General features: G+C 42.6%; 11 non-coding genes across 11 annotated transcripts; 8 read left to right on the forward strand and 3 right to left on the reverse strand.

Moving 5' to 3' along the window:
* Window positions 1-74, forward strand: trnam-cau (transfer RNA methionine (anticodon CAU)). Its single transcript has one exon. It is a non-coding gene; the product is annotated as a tRNA-Met (tRNA).
* Window positions 75-679: 605 nt separating this feature from the next.
* trnan-guu (transfer RNA asparagine (anticodon GUU)) lies at window positions 680-753 on the forward strand. Its single transcript has one exon. It is a non-coding gene; the product is annotated as a tRNA-Asn (tRNA).
* A 1,068-nt stretch (window positions 754-1,821) lies between these two features.
* On the forward strand, window positions 1,822-1,894 carry trnak-uuu (transfer RNA lysine (anticodon UUU)). Its single transcript has one exon. It is a non-coding gene; the product is annotated as a tRNA-Lys (tRNA).
* A 960-nt stretch (window positions 1,895-2,854) lies between these two features.
* Window positions 2,855-2,926, reverse strand: trnag-ucc (transfer RNA glycine (anticodon UCC)). Its single transcript has one exon. It is a non-coding gene; the product is annotated as a tRNA-Gly (tRNA).
* A 2,158-nt stretch (window positions 2,927-5,084) lies between these two features.
* trnat-ugu (transfer RNA threonine (anticodon UGU)) lies at window positions 5,085-5,158 on the forward strand. Its single transcript has one exon. It is a non-coding gene; the product is annotated as a tRNA-Thr (tRNA).
* A 569-nt stretch (window positions 5,159-5,727) lies between these two features.
* trnar-ucg (transfer RNA arginine (anticodon UCG)) lies at window positions 5,728-5,800 on the forward strand. The gene has a single exon. It is a non-coding gene; the product is annotated as a tRNA-Arg (tRNA).
* A 2,813-nt stretch (window positions 5,801-8,613) lies between these two features.
* On the forward strand, window positions 8,614-8,687 carry trnat-cgu (transfer RNA threonine (anticodon CGU)). The gene has a single exon. It is a non-coding gene; the product is annotated as a tRNA-Thr (tRNA).
* A 4,812-nt stretch (window positions 8,688-13,499) lies between these two features.
* trnal-cag (transfer RNA leucine (anticodon CAG)) lies at window positions 13,500-13,582 on the reverse strand. The gene has a single exon. It is a non-coding gene; the product is annotated as a tRNA-Leu (tRNA).
* Window positions 13,583-18,433: 4,851 nt separating this feature from the next.
* Window positions 18,434-18,506, forward strand: trnak-uuu (transfer RNA lysine (anticodon UUU)). Its single transcript has one exon. It is a non-coding gene; the product is annotated as a tRNA-Lys (tRNA).
* A 266-nt stretch (window positions 18,507-18,772) lies between these two features.
* trnat-cgu (transfer RNA threonine (anticodon CGU)) lies at window positions 18,773-18,846 on the forward strand. Its single transcript has one exon. It is a non-coding gene; the product is annotated as a tRNA-Thr (tRNA).
* Window positions 18,847-19,322: 476 nt separating this feature from the next.
* Window positions 19,323-19,404, reverse strand: trnas-aga (transfer RNA serine (anticodon AGA)). Its single transcript has one exon. It is a non-coding gene; the product is annotated as a tRNA-Ser (tRNA).
* Between the last annotated feature and the right edge of the window lie 313 nt (window positions 19,405-19,717).

Consider the following 19,717-nt stretch of genomic DNA (forward strand, 5'->3'; position numbering starts at 1 on the left):
GGTGCTGTGGCTTAGCTGGTCAAAGCGCCTGTCTCATAAACAGGAGATCCTGGGTTCAAATCCCAGCAGTGTCTCGTTCATAATGTAAGATGTTGCAGATAGGAAACACTTATACATGGGAAGTGCACGTTCTACCACTGAGCTACACCCTCTGCATGGTCTGGCAGCATTAGCTAACCAGATAGCTTCTGAGCTCCTGCAACACCGATCTGTCTGAGGAAGCCTTTTGGATGAGATGAGGACATTGATGATGCTGCTGAATTTAGGTCACCTGCATTTATGTCAACAGTCAGAGCGCCATACACAATAAGAGTACTGAAGAAAAATACTTTAAACATGAGCTATGTGTCACATTCATGCAGCTTGTGTAGAAACAGTTCATTCCATCAGAATAAACCTTCACCTGTTAAGGTAACAGTTTGGTAACAGTTGAGGAGGAAACTATCCAGGCTGGAAAATGAGAAGTCATTTCTACTGTGTGCTGTGCTGAAATAGTTCAATTGGGGGAGCGAACAAAAGGACCCACAACAGCTGCTGAAACCCAGGATTGAAACAGGGACCTTTAAATCTTTAATGTAACGCTCTCCCAAACAGGCAGGATCTCTGTGAGACAAAAAAGGCGCAACATTTAGGATAATTATAGCTGGAACAGCAGGCTGTAACAGGAACTGGTCAACTTGTCTCTGTGGCGCAATCGGTCAGCGCGTTCGGCTGTTAACTGAAAGGATGGTGGTTCGAGCCCACCCAGGGACGGTCTTTGTTTAATTCACTGGTATTATAGTTCACACATGGAAGACCGGAGGATTTTTAAGTTGATGCTCAGTTGTCTCCATCTAGTGGACAGATGGTAGAAGTTGATTCCTGAAAAGAGGAAGTGACTTTTCCTCAGATCAAACTGTTGAAGGAGAACGAGCAGCTTCTTCTCTTCACATGTTTCCTCACTGACTCAAATAGATGCAGAATGTCATTTATCTCTTCCTCCAGTAATGTGTACAGTTGTCACTGTGCTGCTCCTGACTCAGTGATGCTGTTGGATGCTTATAGGGCCGCCGTTCTTAAAGTGTGGGCTCCACCCCACTGGTGGGGAATAGAGACAAACAAATTTACAAATTTTACAAAACACTTTGTCAGGAGTCCATTCCATTGTAATTAATGGCTTGTTGGTCTAGGGGTATGATTCTCGAGTTCCAGAACAGCTGATCTTAGTTGGTTCATGTTCACGTTGAGTTGCTGACTGAGCTGACTGAGTGTCAGTTCTGCCCACACATCCACCATACTGTTGTGCACCATCAACAATGTCTCCCCTGATGCTGGAACATCAACCCAGCACCTTGACCCACATCCTGCAGCACCTGTAGCAAATATTCCCCAGAGATCAGGTAAGAACTCTACACTTGTCTTTTCTCTGTTTGCATGTGTTTTGGTTGACTTTTGACCGCCCACACTTTTAAAAGACTAAAATTCCTTTCAGAGAGTTTTTCAGATGTGCAGTCAGTCTTCCTGGAATTCAGATATTTTTCAAAAAGGTGGCTTATGTGTGAACACATTTTACCTCACTATCATATGAAGAAATATCACAAACCAGATGTGGAGATCAGATGAACTTCTCAATGTGATGATCAGAGAGCCTTTAGATTTCATCATCATATGACAGAAACATGTTGGTTTTTTTATGAATATATTTTCATTCGTAAATGGCAGAGAGGCCTTCAGGAAACAGAGAGAGAGAGAGATGACCTGCAGGATCAACCCCTAGCTGGGACAGGGCTATTTGTCCGAGTCAATTAATTTAACTTCATCTGAATTATGCACCTGTCAGAAGCCTGAGTAGCTCAGTTGGTAAAGCATCAGACTTTTAATCTGAGGGTCCAGGGTTCAAGTCCCTGTTCAGGTGATGCAGCTTCTTCCCTAACCACAGCACCACTCTGATGTACAGGGATGTATTCTGGATCTGAAAATACCCCCAACATACGTGGCTGACCATCATGACTCTTACCAAAGTTTCTTTAGCATAAAATAAATTAATTACATTAATGTCCTGAATGTGCTGTGTGTAAATAATGAGGTTCATCAAAACAAAACGCCACACAAGTCAGAACCAGAGGTCAGGCTGTTGGTACACAAACAAAGAAAGGCATACTTGTGGATTCACAAGATTATATCAGGATCTGACCTTTTCCTGTTCCATCAGTAACCATCAAAGGAGATGCTGATTCTGTGATGTCACAAAGGTTCTAATGACATCACAGAGATCAAAGACTCCTCCCACTTTTTCTCATGACCTCCACCATAGAGTGCTGCCTGCTGCAATAATTCTGCCTTTAATAGAAGTTTAGGAACATTTCATGAAAGAATACATTTTGATGACAATTGGAAATGTCCGTTTGTTGTTTATCACTCGTTAGGATCCCTGTTAGCTGTCACTGAGGCAGCAGCTACTCTTCTACTACAAGGACTATGATGAGGCAGTGGCCATTGATAATGCTGCCTGTCCTGCTGAATTTAGGTCACCTGCACGTTTGGCAACAGTCAGAGCTCCATACACAATAACAGTACACTGACACTGAATGTTCCTTTACATTATGAGACATGACCTTTAGCTGGAAAATGTCTCATGAAAGACACATGTGAAGTCACGCAAATTTTGAGCCTCTGTGCGATCTAATCAGGAAATCTTTGCGTGCTCACGTCGATGGGCTAATTTTTCAGCAAATTTTTTGGCAAACTTTTGAGCTTTTGTGGTTGCCTGAACACTCTGGCTTTATGTTGCTTCCCTTTGGATGGATGCAGACAAAGTTCCATGACTGTGAATAATGTCGAGAAAAGACTAACCTTCCTCTGGCAAAAGGTAAACTGCAATGGCCGGGAATCGAACCCGGGTCAACTGCTTGGAAGGCAGCTATGCTCACCACTATACCACCATTGCATGCGAAGGTGCAAACTCACAGTCCTTTTTTAATGAAACTGGTTATGGGAACTCACATGGCTGGATTTATGACAGAACATTATCCACACTTTAAATGAATCAAAGTAAACTCATCATCCCTCAACAGAGGCCTCAGATATGTCTTTCCTTCTTTCGTCCTCTGGTGGAGGCCACTAGAGGTGAAAAAAATTCCAAATGCCAATTCCAAAAGAGACAATATTTCTTCCTTGCTAAGCGTCACACCATGGAACCACAAGGATGCAGCTGAGGGTCTGCTGATGGTGTCCTGAGGTGACAGCAGTTTGTAGTCTGTAATATAATACAGACTGGAGTATAACAGACTGTCACTGATTTAGTGACCTGTTTTGTCTCAGCAAGAATTTGGTTCAGGTGTCATCAGAGGAAATGACATGATGAACAGCAAACAATGTTTGTTGCAAGGATCATGTAGCTCTGCATACTGTAGGGTATCATCAATATCACAGGTTGGTAACATCACGAGTGGGTAGGCTATTGCCTTAGTATGTATTTGTATCAATAAGTGACCGACACAGATGTGTTTTCAGAGACAGACTGCAGAGAAACTGGTCCGTTGGCATGATCACAGTGATCATGGCTGCTGATTGATTTTTCTGCTGGTGGGTGTGTTGATCAGTATGTGGGGAGTGTTCATTAGCCAATCAATGACCAGTGTCGGCTGGAACATGTCACACGCTGTTATGACTCTTACCAAAGTTTGTCTTCTGTGAAAAGCTGTCGGTCACCAAATTTCCATCCATTCCATTCCATTCATCAAAATATATTCTTTAATTAAATGTTCCTAAACTTCTATTAAAGGCAGCATTATTGCAGCAGGCAGCACTCTATGGTGGAGGTCATGAGAAAAAGTGGGAGGAGTCTTTGATCTCTGTGATGTCATTAGAACCTTTGTGACATCACAGAATCAGCATCTCCTTTGATGGTTACTGATGGAACAGGAAAAGGTCAGATCCTGATATCATCTTGTGAATCCACAAGTATGCCTTTCTTTGTTTGTGTACCAACAGCCTGAGCTCTGGAACATTTAATTAAAGAACAAATTTTGATGACGGTTGGAAATGTCTGTTTATTGTTTATCGCTTGTTAGGATCCCTGTTAGCTGTCACTGAGGTAGCAGCTACTCAACTGCAGTATACATCAACCTCAACTGCAGTATACTTCCATTACCAGATCCTCTGTATATACATCTCCTTCAGAGTGGTGCTGTGGCTTAGCTGTCTTGTCTTGTAAACAAGAGATGTTGTAGATAGACACTTACACATGGGAAGTGCATGTTCTACCACTGAGCTACATCCTCTGCATGGGCTGGCAGCATTAGCTAACCAGATAGCTTCTGAGCTCATTCAACACCGATCTGTCTGAGGAAGCCTTTTGGATGAGATGAGGACATTGATGATGCTGCTGAATTTAGGTCACCTGCACTTATGTCAACAGTCAGAGCTCCATACACAATAAGAGCACTGAAGAAAAATACTTTAAACATGAGCTCTGTGTCACATTCATGCAGCTTGTGTAGAAACAGTTCATTCCAGCAGAATGAACCTTCACCTATCACAGTATCTTAGAAGCCTTGGTGTCAGCCATGCAGGGGATGTAGGTCAGTGGTAGAGCACATGCTTTGCATGTATGAGGCCCCGTGTTCAATCCCTGGCATCTCCAGCATTTATAATGAATGGTATGAATGGTATGAAATGCTCAACTGCTCCTGCTTAGTCACTCAAACAAGTTACTGACAATGCCATCTCTTGTCATGACCTCCACCCTGGAGTGCACAATGTTAATGAAGCTCCAAAGGCAATCATGGTCTTGTCTTGTTCACACTTGAAATAAAAAAACACTCTGTATTTTTTTCAAAGTTTTTTGCAGTTCTAGCAGCCAGCTCAGTCGGTAGAGCATGAGACTCTTAATCTCAGGGTTGTGGGTTCGAGCCCCACGTTGGGCGATAAGCAGTTTCTTCAGACCCAAAGTTACCCAGCAGAACACTGCTTCTGCCAACTTGCCTTCTTCCACCCTGACTGGTCTGCAGCTCAGCTAACTGCAATGGACTGTATTCAGTCAGTTTTAAATAGTTTAGAGGTGTAAATAGGTTTAAACAGCTGCAGCTGCAGTGCATGTACGTGGTGCTGTGGCTTAGCTGGTCAAAGCGCCTGTCTTGTAAACAGGAGATCCTGGGTTCAAATCCCAGCAGTGCCTTGCTACTAATGTTAGATGATGTATATAGAAAGGACTCATACATGGATAGCACAAAATACACCTTACAGCAGTAGAGAAGCAGCTTCTGTCAGAAGTGGGATTTGAACCCATGCATCAAGGGAAGAATGCAGAAAGATAAACATGAGCAAACAATGAATGTTCCTTTACATAATGAGACATGACTTTAGCTGGAAAATGTCAGCAGTTTTTCAGCAGCAGTGATCTACAGGAAAACATGGAGAATGTAATTTTTCACTTTCTCCACTCATGTGTACAGTTGTCACTGTGCTGCTCCTTGCACTGCTCATCACAGTGATCAGTATGGATATACAGTATGTTTGCTGTCAGTGGAGGAAACTCTCAGACAGGACTAATAGTCATGTTTGGGATGTTCCTGGATTTGAGTTGAATGAGTGTAAATTCTCTCTGATTTTAACACACGTTAACATCATGGACCAACATGGATCGTTGGTCAGTGTTTCAGTATAAACATACATCATACAGCCCTGACCACTGTTGTATCCAGGCAGAGCTAACTGACTGACAATGGGACGTTACCATCGACCAGTGACCACGTGGCCTAATGGACAAGGCGTCTGACTTCGGATCAGAAGACTGAGGGTTCGAGTCCCTTCGTGGTTGGTCAGCTGTGTGTAGGTGAACGGACTAAACTGTGTCCATTTTACAGAAACAAGTGAGGTTTTTCAGATCTCCTCCACAGAAGGTGGATGTGATCTCAGGTCATGGCCAACACTGACCTCTGCTGCTTGATGCTGCCTTCATCCTGATGAATGTTGAAGCAATGAAATATGACAAGAACAGACACTAAACTGACAACAGGACATTAAAATGGGCCACACTCAGACCCCACATGGCCCAAAGGACAAGGTGTTTGACTTTGGATCAGAAGACCGAGGTAAAGATTTATGTTCACAGAGATCACAGAGAGTCTCTTGAACGGCTCTTTAATATGAATGATGGGAACCAAGTCACAGCCCCCCCACCATTTTTCTATTCGTGCCTCTGTGCCATCAAATAAAATTTTGTGAAGGATAACAAAAGAAAGACACAAAAGGTGAACTGTGATGGCAGGAATCATGGTGTGAACACAGTCAGGCAGCTCTTCAGGGAAATACACAGAACAGTTTGTCTTTTCTGGAAAAGCAGTGAAAAGCAGTCAATCACCAATATCCCTTCTCCTCAGCACAGCATGAGCCACAAAACTACCATTGCTCTTGCTTCAGTTGCCAAGATACTGCAACTAACAACCAGACAGCAAACCTCACACAGCTCCGTGGTGGAACAGTTGGCACCCATATTGACTCAAAGGCAACAGATGGGCTCGTCCAGGATTTGAACCCGGGACCTCTCGCACTCTAAGCAAGAATCATAAGATTTGAAGAATCGAAGGGAGCCATTAGTGCGTTCGTCTTCTTGTCTTCTTTGACTAATATTTACAGATTTGACATTACTTCACAAATCCAGCCACGTCTGAGTTAGCACAACTAGTTTCATTATAAATTCTGAATGCCACCAAAACAAAAATCACAGATTCAAATTAAATCAGATTCATTCATATATATTGCCAAATCTTAACAAAGTTGAATCACACTGAGTAACAAAAGGTGGTTGTCTCGTTGGAGGGGATCATCGGCATAGGAGTGAAAATTAGTTCCACAACTGAATCATTTGGGCAAAAGTTGAACAATATGGAGACTTTACTTGGGACGGTTGTCATTGGAAGCTTGTTCACTTTGTGAAGCTTTTAAATGCAGTTTATTTTACTGAGGACAAAAGAAAAAGACAGATTCACTTGTAGGGCTGCTGGTAAAACAGGGACAGTCTGAGATTGCTTGGACATCCTGACTGCACAAAAGAGAGACATTTCAGGATTCCTGATCCAACAAACATTTGGCTCCTCGCTCAGTTTGGTTCTTTCTTCTGTCTGCAGAACTCAAAGTTATCTGGCATGGCCATGATTGTCTTTGGAGCTTCATTAACAGAGTGCACTCTACTGTGGAGGTCATGAGAAAAAGTGGGAGGAGTCTTTGATCTCTTTGATGTCATTAGAACCTTTGTGACAGACCTTTGTGTTTTCTTCCTCTACGATACAGACACAAACTGTCAGTACTGATGCTGAGCTGCTTAAAGTGTCTGTCTTGTAAACAGGACATTCTGCATCTCAGTCAGAGTTGACCTCACCCGAAGTACCCCATAACTCTTGCCAAATGACTTTTTATGACCTCCATTTTCCAATTTTTCTGCCTCCTCTTTCAACCACACCATGAAATATTGTGAGGTTGAATGCTTCACGCTGACTGGTTGTGTGTCCAAATGGCTTCAAAGACATCTTTTTGCCATGAACTCCTCCAAACCTTTGGACACAGCTTTGAGCTTTCTCACAGGTGACACAGGTGTGCTGTATTCAGGCTCCAGTCTCTTGGCATGGGTTCAAATCCCACCACTGCCAGGTCATCTCTCTCTCTGCCATTATTTAATATATATTATATTTATAATATAATAATATACATTATATTATAATATATATATGACATTTACAATATAGAAATAGAATAGAAATACCAGAACGAAAGACAAAGAATTAATCAGTGTCTCTGATTGGAGTGACTCAATAGATTCTGTAATTGAAGTCATCTAACGTCTAAGAAGACATCAATTCCATGACTTGTTGTGTTTGGTAGGAAACACAGCACCAAGAAATAACACTATTAAATTCAAAACTCAAGTAAACGTTGAGGTTGCGTAATTAATTGCGACTTTCACTTTGTGGTGGCAGTTATGGCTCCCACCAAACCTGCTGTTGCCTTTGTCAGTCAGCACTGCCTCAACAAGTAGCACTTCGTGAATTCAACAGCCAAGTCAGTGCTCAGGTAAGCTAAAGTCTTGTGGAGAACATGGGCATCGATCCCACTACCTCTCACATGCTAAGCCAGCGCTCTACCATTTGAGCTAATTCCCCTGCATGCATGCTAGCATGCAAGCTAAGCTTTGCCCCCTCTGAGTTCACCATCAACAGGTTTCAAAGATATTTAGAAATCATTCACGATGGCCTTAAAGGCAGATATTTAGGATAATTCTAGCTGGAATAGCAGGCTGCAACAGGAAAAGTTCTGCATTTCTCTGTGGCGCAATCAGTCAGCGTGTTCGGCTGTAGCTCAGTGGTAGACGTTCACCAAAACAAAAGGCCACTCAAGGCAGAACCACTGCTCAGTCTCAAGACCAGACCGTGCTCAGACCACATCTTCAGCAAACATGACGAGGTGGCCGAGTGGTACTAGACCGTAACTTCATTGTGAAGTTTTGAGGTGAGTTAAAAAAAGAGGCCAAAACATTAGAGAACTTCATTCTCTGTTTGTTTTACCATCAACCTCAACTGCAGTATACACATTACACTTCCATCACCAGATCCTCTGTATATACATGTACTTCAGAGTGGTGCTGTGGCTTAGCTGGTCAAAGCGCCTGTCTCGTAAACAGGAGATCCTGCGTTCAAATCCCAGCAGTGCCTTCCGCCTAATGTTAGATGTTATAGATATAACAGATATCAACATGTAGAAATGTTGCTACGCCATCCTTGGTCTGGTCTTTAGCCTGAGCAGTGTTTCTGCTTTGAGTTGCCTTTTTTTTTGATGAACGTCTACCACTGATCTACATCTTCTTTGGACCTTTCCCAAACCACAGAGGCTCTGAGCTGCTGCAGCAGATGAAAAGAGGAACCATCTGATTCGAACCTGCGCGGGGAAACCCCAAAGGATTTCTACTCCATTGCCTTAACAACCATGCGCAGCAATGGTCAGAAACACTTCAAGAATATACTTGAAGCACGCCTCTGAAGAGACTGGAGCCTAAATCCAGCGCCTTGGACCGCTCGGCCACACTACCACATGTCCTGCCTAGCTTGCCTGCAATAATGCCACATGTTTCTGACCCCTGAAAGTTGCATCGAAATGTTTGGAGCAGAGAATGGCAGAAAGATGTCCTTGAAACGTCCTGGACACACAAACAATCAGCGTGTAGCATCCAACCTCACAAACTCTCAAGTCCAGCTTCTTTGTATCTTGGTGTATAGTGATGGGATGGTTCTATATTCCCACAGAACATCCCTGGGAACCTGGACACACACCTTCTCCAAAGTTTTGTGGAAGAGGTGAAACCAAACCAGATACTATCCAACAAAAACAGCTGAGTAGAGTGCTGTGGATTTGAGCCGGTAACAGGCTGAATGATTTCAGTGCAGATAAAGGTTGTGTATGTTGGCTGGTTAAAGCAGCCTGTGTTTAAATCCCAGCAGTTCCTTGTTGCTAAAGTCAGATGTTGTAGAAACAAACTATTTTTGGGTTTTCATCAGCTGTAGGTTACAACGATCAATATTATAGATTTGACAGACAACATTCTCCATGTTTTCCTGTTAATCAGTGCTGCTGAAAATCTCATGTAGTGTGTATAAATAGCAGAGGATGGTTTCTACCCATCGACCTCTGGGTTATGGGACCAGCACACTTCCGCTGCGCCACTCTGCTCGCTGCATTGAGGTCACAGTGTCCTCTGGAGTTTTATTATTTTTATTATTTTTCTTTTTAATGGAACTTATGCTGAGGAAGTTACATGAGTTTAACTCAACAACCTTAAACTTCATCAATGAGGCACTGCGGGGATTTGAACTAGACCGGCACTTTGACCAACTAAGCCACAGCACCACACTGATGTACAGGGATGTATTTTGGATCTGAAAATACCCCCAACATACGTGGCGGACCATCATGACTCTTACCAAAGTTTCTTTATCATATAATAAACTGTCACATTAATGTCCTGAATGTGCTGTGTGTAAATAATGAGGTTCATCAAAACAAAGTCAGAACCAGAGCTCAGGCTGTTGGTACACAAACAAAGAAAGGCATACTTGTGGATTCACAAGATTATATCAGGATCTGACCTTTTCCTGTTCCATCAGTAACCATCAAAGGAGATGCTGATTCTGTGATGTCACAAAGGTTCTAATGACATCACAGAGATCAAAGACTCCTCCCACTTTTTTGTCATGACCTCCACAGTAGAGTGCACTCTGTTAATGAAGCTCGAAAGGCAATCATGGTCCTGCCAGATACCTTTGAGTTCTGCCGACAGAAGCGACTGGAACTGTTTATATATTATAATGGATAAGGCACTGGCCTCCTAAGCCAGGGATTGTGGGTTCAAGTCCCATCTGGGGTGGCTTACAACAGAGTGCTGCAGTGGCACTTCTGTTGTTGGCTACAAGACATCCTGCAGTGCTTCGCTCTCAGTGGAGTTCCTGCTCATCACTTCCTTTATTACAGCTTTGTTCAGCAGAAGGAAATTTGGTGATTAACCGCTTTTCATGCTCGGAAAACTTTAGTAAGACTAATGACAGCCCGTCAGAAAGTTGTGTCCAAATGTTTAATTGATTTGGTTTAAACAGATTCTTATTTGAGAGAATCAGCACTCATCACAGTAATTTACAGTGACAAGCCTCCCTCTGTCGTTTCTTTCTCCCTTTGTAATTTCAGCCCCCCCCATCCCCATGTGAAAACATGCAGTGTTTGGCAGGGGGCACACACAGCCCATCACTGCAGATCAGCAGGTCTGACTGAAAACATACTGTAAAGTATGAACCACAGCACTGCTGGGGTTTGAATGTGTAGGGTGCGAGAGGTCAACACTTGTGCTCCTCACAGTTGTGTGTCACTTGTGTGTCTGAAGAGCTGCTTCAAATAATAAACAATGTTCTACGTTGCTCAAAGTGAGATTTACAGTTTACTTCATCCTCACACTACATGCTAATGTTAGCACAGTTGCACTGCCCCTTTCCTCTACATTGGTTTCTGTTTCCTCATCAGAGACTGGCAGCTGGACGAACATGTCAGGATGGTCTGTGGTCTAAGGCTCCAGACTCAAGGTTAACTCCTTGAGAGATGTTTGCTTTCCCACTAAAACTTGAAAACGTATCTAAGTAATACTTATCCAGAGCTTTCAGTTGTCACCCTACCACTCCAAATGTGAAACTGACATGTCCAAATATGGAATGATGCAATAACAGCCAAACAAGTAGTTGAGTTTGTGATTTCATTTATATTTAGCATGCAATGTCTCAGTCTCTGCTGTCTGATTCACAGAAGAACACGACAGCTCAGCGGGCCTCCTCTCTCTCTGGGACACTGGATCTGTCTGTCTGTATCCATGTCAGAAACTCTGATGTCAAAGTGTCCACCGGTCCACCAACCCACCATCGATATCTTGTGATGGTGTGAAGAACATGTGAGCAGGAGAGCAGCTGCTTAAGTTTATGATGTGTTCAGGAAACAGTCAAAGCTCCATACACAACAATAGTCCTGCTTCTGTTTACCAAAAGGCTCCAAAGCCCACCGAGGGACCTGCTGTGTTTAGTTCACTTGTTGCAGTAATCTCACTACCTCTCACATGCTAAGCGAGCACTCTACCATTTGAGCTAATTCCCCAGCCTTCAGCGCATGTTCTCTAAATGAACCCAAAGTGGTACCGTGATGCATATACTGATCTTTATTTGCACGTGCACAGTGTGATTATATATATTTTTATTTTGGCAGGTGACCAATTGTTTGCTAGTTTGTTCTCACAACTTTGGTAGCTGTGAAAGTATCTCCAGGAGTAAAATGATTAAATCAATACCTCGTTTTAATTGACAATTTCTATATTATATCAGAGGCCCTTTGTGGTGCATATACTTATCTTTATTTGCATTTGTATCTGTATACACACACACACACACACACGCACACAAACACACACACTACATTTTCCAGCCCTCATGGTTCTTGGGGAATCCATACATGTGGAAACCCTTCTCGGACTGATTGGAGCATCCAAACGCTGCACAGCCAACCATGGTATGCTACTGATCTACAAAATGTTAGTTGTTACCAATGAACCATGACACAACTGAACATCATCTGTTTCCATAATCTGACCCTGTAACTTTTGTTTTGTTTGGTCAACCCTCACATACGTTTAATTCAAAGGTTATCTGGACGTACTGTATCTTTCTGTTTTTTCTACACAAGACTTCAGCTCTTTGGAGATACGGCAACAAGAGAAGGCCAAAATAAGTAACTTAAAACTCCAATACCAGTTAGTCAGAAAAATATGATGAGCCAAGTCCACTGTGACAAATAACAAAGGATTTTCTTTAGCATAAAATAAACTGTCACATTAATGTCCTGAATGTGCTGTGTGTAAATAATGAGGTTCATCATTGAGTCCTGAGATCCACTGTCAGGGGACTCCAGGACACGTGTCAAACATGACGAGGTGGCCGAGTGTTTATGGCGATGGACTGCTAATCCATTGTGCTCTGCACGCGTGGTTTCGAATCCCATCCTCGTTGGTGGTTGCTTTAGTCTGTTTAAGTTGCACCCTGTTATTCCAGTCGGAATTATCCTCAACGTCAGCTGGTTAGAGCGTGGTGCTAATAACACCACAGTCATGGATTTGATCCCCATACTGTGATAAATGACAGGGAGGCTCACGGCTCCCTTCGATAGCTCAGTTGGTTGAGGCTTACAGCTGAAATCCTTGCTGCATGCTGCAAATTTGTCTGACATATAAGCTACCTTTTTAAAAAATATCTGAATTCCAGGAAGACTGACTGCACATCTGAAGGCTCTGTGTTAAAATACTGTTGGGATCAATGCTGGTGCTCTCCAAGTTTGTAGGCTGCCTTTTTGGTGTCTACACGGCCTCATGGATTTTTTTCATGGTGTCAAAAGAAGACGCTCAAAAAGCAGCATGCAATACTTGCACAGACGAGGTAATGTAGGGAGGAAAGGAAAGAGAAACATCACGTGGTGTGTGACTTCACTTCCTCTGTGGATAAACAAGGAGAATAAAGTTGTTTCCTAACAGCTTCTATCCAGAGACCTTTAGTGTGGCTGTGGTGAACATGACAATTTTTACATATGTTGGATTTTGGCAATTGAACCCAGGCCTCCCATTTGGCAAGTGCACGTTCTACCACCAAACCACCCAAGCTGACTGAGAGTCAGTTCTGCCCACATATCCACCGTATTCACACTGGAGATGGTTTTGTGGCATCAACGATGTCTCCCTTGATACTGGAACCTCAACCCAGCACCTTTCTCTGTTTGCATGTGTTGTTGTTTCCATTGTTTCCGTTGTTTCCATTTTCGAAGGACGGAGTAGCAATATTTCGACATGTCAAAGGAATTTTTGTCTTTTAAAAGTTTGGGCGGTCAAGAGTAGACCAAAACAACTTTGTCCTCAAAAAACACACCTTAATCAGTAGAGGTGAAATGAAAGTGGTTTCTGTCAGAAGTGTGATTTGAACCCACGCCTCCAGGAGAGACTGCGACCTGAACGCAGCGCCTTAGACCGCTCGGCCATTCTGACGACAAAAGCTGCAACAATAGCCAAAAAACTTGCAAAGCAGAAGTTTAAAGAAACTAGATGTAATAGCTTCAATTAGGTTGCCAAATAAGTTTTGTGGCTCTGAGCGGGTTTTAATTTGGTGGAAATGGGTTGTGTCCTGTTTGGGGGTCACCACAGAGGAGGAGCTAGTGAGGACAGGCAGCATTATCAATGGCCTCATCTCATCCAGAAGGTTTCATCAGACAGATCGCTGTTTTAGCTGCTGCAGGAGCGCTGCGTCTGCTGGGATTTGAACTTAATTAATTTAGCGAGATTAAGCGAGAATCATACCCCGCTAAATGACACATATGATGTCCTCCAAAGAGTCTATGCAGCCACTTCCTTGTTGTGTCGCAGTTCCAATGGACTCCCATTCAGGCTTTTACCCATCTTACATCTTCTACTTTGTTCATGCAGTTTCAATGGTCTTGGTAACGGTTTGTAATGAAGATCACATTTAGTCCATCAGGAACAATCCTCTTAAATTCATGAGGACCGTTAGCATGACACGGCACCAACAAACAGCATTTACTGCTTTATGTCCATACGTCTGTGTTTCAATTCAGGAAATGTTGATGACAACATTTTTATTGATATTCCAACCAAAGCTATCTGCATTTGTGTTGGCAGTTATGGCTCCCACCAAACCTGCTGTTGTCTTTGTCAGTCAGCACTGCCCCAACAAGTTGCACTTACTGAATTCAACAGTCAAGTCAGTGCTCAAGTTAAGGTAACATTTGTGACTTTCAGACTACTTTCTCAACCCCCAATTGATAAAATTATAAAACTTGTTGTCCTGGTGATTGAATAAAAGACAGAATTGCATTCCTCATTTTTTTTGTCCAATTTCCAACCAGGACAACCCCAAAGAGAAGCACTTATGCACAAAGACTTCATCAGTGTCTCTGATTGGAGTGATCCGAGTTAGATCTGAAGAAAACATGGCTCCAAGAATTACTACTGTTTTTGTAAATTAACACTGAAAGGGGAAAAAGAGAGCAAAGAGAATAGAAGTCACATTTACCTCTCATTTTTACCTCACATGATCTCCTCCAAAGAGTCTTTGCAGCCACTTCCTTGTTGTGTTGCAGTTCCAATGGACTCCCTTTCAGGCTTTTGCCCATCTTATACCTGAATGAAACCACTCCCACAGCTCCCTGTCTACTTTGTTCGGGCGGTTTCAATGGTCTTGGTAATGGTTTGTAATGAAGAACACATTTAGTCCATCAGGAACAGACAACGATCCTCTTAAATTCATGAGGACCGTTAGCATATGGTGAGAGGACAGCTAACTCTGGTGATTAATGTTGCTGCAGCTGATCTGAACAAATCTTTTCAAAATGGCCATCTTTTTTGTTGTTTTTATTTCAACCAAAACTTCTTTTCTACCAAATGGTTGCATAAACTCTGTCCTGATTAATGCTTTGACAGAATGAACAACTTTTGAAATCACCAACTCTGCCCCAACTAATAACACTTACTGTTCTGAAAACACAAGTCTTTGCTTCATTTGGGGAAATGTTGATGAGAAATGGATGCTTTTAACTGATCTCAAGAAACATTTCAACCAGAGCAAGCTCAAAGAATTAGTTAGAATTAGAATGCTTTTATTGTCATCATACACGATGTATAACAAACTTTAAAGACAACTCTGTTCTGCAAAATGCATTTATAAAATAAGAAAGACATAGTAAAAAAAGTTTGAATACATGCATACATACATACATGACTGCAGAGAACGGTGGAAATAAATATAATGTCCACTAAGAGAAGCACTGATCCACACGTCAATGCTCCAGTTAAGGTAACATTTGGGACTTCAAAAAAATTCTTTAGAGGTCACAAACTTTTCCCTTAAGAAGTAGCTATGACTGAATCCAACAGTGAAGGCAAGAAGAAAGAAAGGACACATTGACAGAACCACTGTGCTTCATACCAGGACACAGCAGCGTGACTCATGAATCATCATGAATCATGACTTTCAAACTACTTTCTTCACCCCCACCCACAAAAACACTGATAAAACTTGCTGTCCTTGTGATTGACTTTTGAAATCACCAACTCTGCCACAACAAATATCACTTACTGCTCTCAGAACACAGAGCTGTGCTTCACTTTGGTTAATGTTGGGGATGAATTCATGAAGTCAGCTGATTGCACAGAAGAATCTAAATCAAATCAAATCAAATCAGATTTATTTGTATAGCGCCAAATCATAACAAAGTTACATCAAGGCACTTTACATATAGAGCAGGTCTAGGCCAAACTCTTTATAAATTTATTTAAAGAGACCCAACAGATCCCCCGATGAGCAAGCACTTGGCAACAGTGGCAAGGAAAAACTTCCTTTAAGAGGCAGAAACCTCGAGCAGAACCAGGCTCAGGGGGGGCGGCCATCTGCCTCGACCGGTTGGGTTGAGAGAGAGAGAGAGAGAGAGAGAGAGAGAGAGAGAGAGACAGGCAGGCAGGCATTGGAGGGGGGGGGTGTAGGCAGGAACATGTTGTTGCATGAAGTTCATGGAGTTGAGCTGTAATACAGAATTCATGCTATATGGGACCAGCAGGTGTTGCAGGAACATGGGATGGAGATGAGTCACCACCTGCAGGATGAGGACAGGGAGAGAGAGGAGAGGAACTGGGAGAGACAGAGACTTTGGCAGAACATGGTTAGTAAATGCAGTATAAATGCTTAGAACTGGGTGAAACTGTTTGGTTTTTTTTTTGTTTGTTTTTTTTTTTTTTAAGAAGGATGGTTTTTATCAGCGCATGCAAGGAGGGAGTTAGAGAGAAAGAGGGAGAGACAGAGAGAGAGAGAGAGAGAGAGAGAGAGAGAGAGAGAGAGAAGCTCAGTCCTTCCCCCAGCAGCCTAGGCCTATAGCAGCATACCAAAAGAGTAGAGGACTTTTTAACTGTACGCTCTGTCATACAGGAAAGTTTTAAGCCTGGTCTTGAAAGTTACTAAAGAGTCCGCCCCCCGGACCGATGCTGGGAGTTGGTTCCATAGAAGAGGAGCCTGATAACTGAACGATCTGCCTCCAGATTTACTCTTGGAGACTCGAGGAACCACAAGTAAACCTCCATCTAGAGAGCGGAGTGGCCTGCTAGGACAGTAAGGATGGGAAATAAATGGCAATCTTTATCTCTTTTTCTTTTTTTTTGTGGACCATCGAACAAGAACAACTCCAAAGAGAAGCATTGATGCAGAAAATAATCATCAGTGTCTCTCACTGAATCCACCAAGTCACATAAAGCCTTTGTTTCAGATTAATCTTTGTGCCACCGTTGCAATGGACTCTCTTTCAGACTTACTTATTTTATTTTACTCACCTGACTTATCTTAAACTAAAATGATGCACCCTGTCCTCCTTCAGCAGAAAGTTTCAATTCCAGCCACATCTCACATCATAAGTCTTTGTTTCAGTTCAGGAAATGTTGATGACAAATTCATGAATTTAGCTGATCTCAAGAAACAAATAAAATATTTTGTCAAAATTCCAAACAGGACAACCCCAAAGAGAAACACTTTTGCAGAAATGAATCAACATTGTCTCTCTGACTGAGGTGATCTGAGTTAGATACTAAGAAGAAATTGATTCTTTACTTCTTTATTGTTTTTGTCAGTTAACGCTGCCCCAACAAGCAGCACTTCCTGAATTCAAAACTCAAGTCAACACTCAGGTTGGATAATAAATTGAGACTTTCTGAAAACCTTCTCGAAACTTTTTTCAAGCAGTGCGTTGAATAAATGTGTTGTCCTCCTTCAGCAGGAAGTTTCTGTGGTCTTGGTAACAGTTTGAAGAACAGAATGATCAGACAACGATTCTCTTAAATTCATGAGGTCCGTTAGCATATGATGAGAGGACTGTTAACTGCAGTGATTAGGGATTAGGGTTGTGTTGTTGCAGCTGATCCCAACAAATCTATTTAAAATAGCAGATCATCATAATTTTTGACTGATTTAAATTTTTTAAATTAACTGTTAGTAGAAACTGTGGCACCTTTGGCACCTTGACATTTCCTACATAGCTTTTTATCCCTCATTTCAGCATTAAGAAGCAATGCATGGTGTAAAAGGTATTCATGTGGGAGACCTAGAATCCATCATGTGTTAAACTGAGAACTCAGTCGTCACACTCAACTGATGTTGAATGCAGGATCCAGAGGAGTGTAGGCAACTGGCAGTGGTGGGATTCAAACCCACGCCTCCTAAAAGGGTGGAGCCTTAATCCAGCACCTTGGACACTTCAGAATGGTAATGACACCAATGTCACATTATGAGAAACCTTGATGCTGTGTCCAAAGGTTTGGAGGACAGAATGGTAGAAAGATGTCTTTGAAGCCTTTTGGACACACAACCAGTCAGCGTGCCAGTTGAAATATCAGCATGTTAGACAAAACAAGTACTTCCTGTGCTTGTTTAGCAATGCTGGGGATTGCACCAAAGGATTCATACATGGAAAGCACACATTCTACCACTGAGCTACATCCCCTGCGTGGTGTGGCAGCTTTAGCAGCTTTAGCTAACCAGATAGCTTCTGAGCTCCTGCGATAGCGAAAACAGCGATCTGTCTGATGAAACCTTTTGGATGAGATGAGCCCGTTGATAATGCTGCCTGTCCTGCTGAATTTAGGTCACCTGCACTTTTGGCAACAGTCACAGCTCACAACCCATACACAATAAGAGTACTGATTACTGACTGTCAATACATTATGACCTTAAAGATTTTATGATCAAATATGAAGAATAACAGGGAGAGAGAGAGGGATGACCTGCAGTATCAGGTCGGGTGCCCTGGCTGGTTCAACAAGCCAAGTTGGAATCAGTAATCAGAAGCCTGAGTAGCTCAGTCGGTAGAGCATCAGACTTTTAATCTGAGGGTCCAGGGTTCAAGTCCCTGTTCAGGCGATGCAGCTTCTTCCCTTTAGTGGTTCACATTATAGACTATCACAGCAGTGATAGGTGACACCATGAAGACGTTATGCACAATGAAACCATGAGTCTTCCACAAGCCGGATCGAGCAGGATATTGACAAGTGAAGCATGCGCAGTAGTAGTTTTGTGGCTCATGCTGGGTTTGGGAGAAGGAAATTTGTTGATTGGCTGCTTTTCACAGGAGACAAAATTTGGTAAGTCAGCTACTTATGTTGAAATATTTTAAGCATTTTAAGAGTGGTGCTGTGGCTTAGTTGGTCAAAGCACCTGGCTCGTAAACAGGAGATCCTGGGTTCAAATCCCAGCAGTACCTCTTTATTGAAGTTTAAGGTTGTTGACATAAACTCATGTAACATCTTCTGCATTCTTAATGTGATTTGTTCTGTGCTTTATACTTCCAATATTCAAACATCAGTAATGTGGAGTTCATGTTCAGATTTGTTTTACAGCTGTAGTAACACTAAATCTCCAGCAGGTGGAAGTATTGCTGCGCAGATGTCATGTACACTGTGGGACACACAATACTCACAGAGGACTTTATTGTGCTGCAGTGAGATGTATAAAAAGCTCCAGTTCTACAGTCAGAAGATGTCCAGTCTGAAGGTGGATGAGTTCTGACTGCAGAAGAAAGTTTCAGAGCTTCTTCCAATGGCTGATGATGAACACATGATTCTTGTGCTGGGCGTCCGGAGTAAAGGCAGTAACTCCAACAATTCATCCAATAAGACCAGGACTGTGACAGCAAAATGAAGAAGCGTGAAATCAGACCATACAGTGACAGCAACCAACCGTTGTTGGCAGGATTTGAACCTGCGCGGGGAAACCCCAATGGATTTCTAGTCTATCGCCTTAACCACTCGGCCACAACAACCACGCACAGCAATGCCCCCCCAACTCCAGCTTCTTCTTCTTCTTCTTCTGCTTCTTCTTCTTCTTCTTCTTCCTTCTTGTTGTGAGAAAGCACAGGTTCCAACTCTTTTTCCCACAGTTCATTGAGGGAATTATACTGGAGATGACAGACCTGGAGGGGAGTGGACATCTGGAGAGAATTGGACCTGGTAGACCTCCAAACCTACCTGGGTCTGAAAAGAGACAACAAAACAAGCCTGAGATTCTGCAAATGTGATGTCTATGTTTGTAAGGCCCACTCTGACCAGAGTGTCAAATGCCACTCGTGCATGAAT

This window comes from Echeneis naucrates, chromosome 2 (genome assembly GCF_900963305.1).
Source record: "Echeneis naucrates chromosome 2, fEcheNa1.1, whole genome shotgun sequence".
Lineage (NCBI taxonomy): Eukaryota > Metazoa > Chordata > Actinopteri > Carangiformes > Echeneidae > Echeneis > Echeneis naucrates.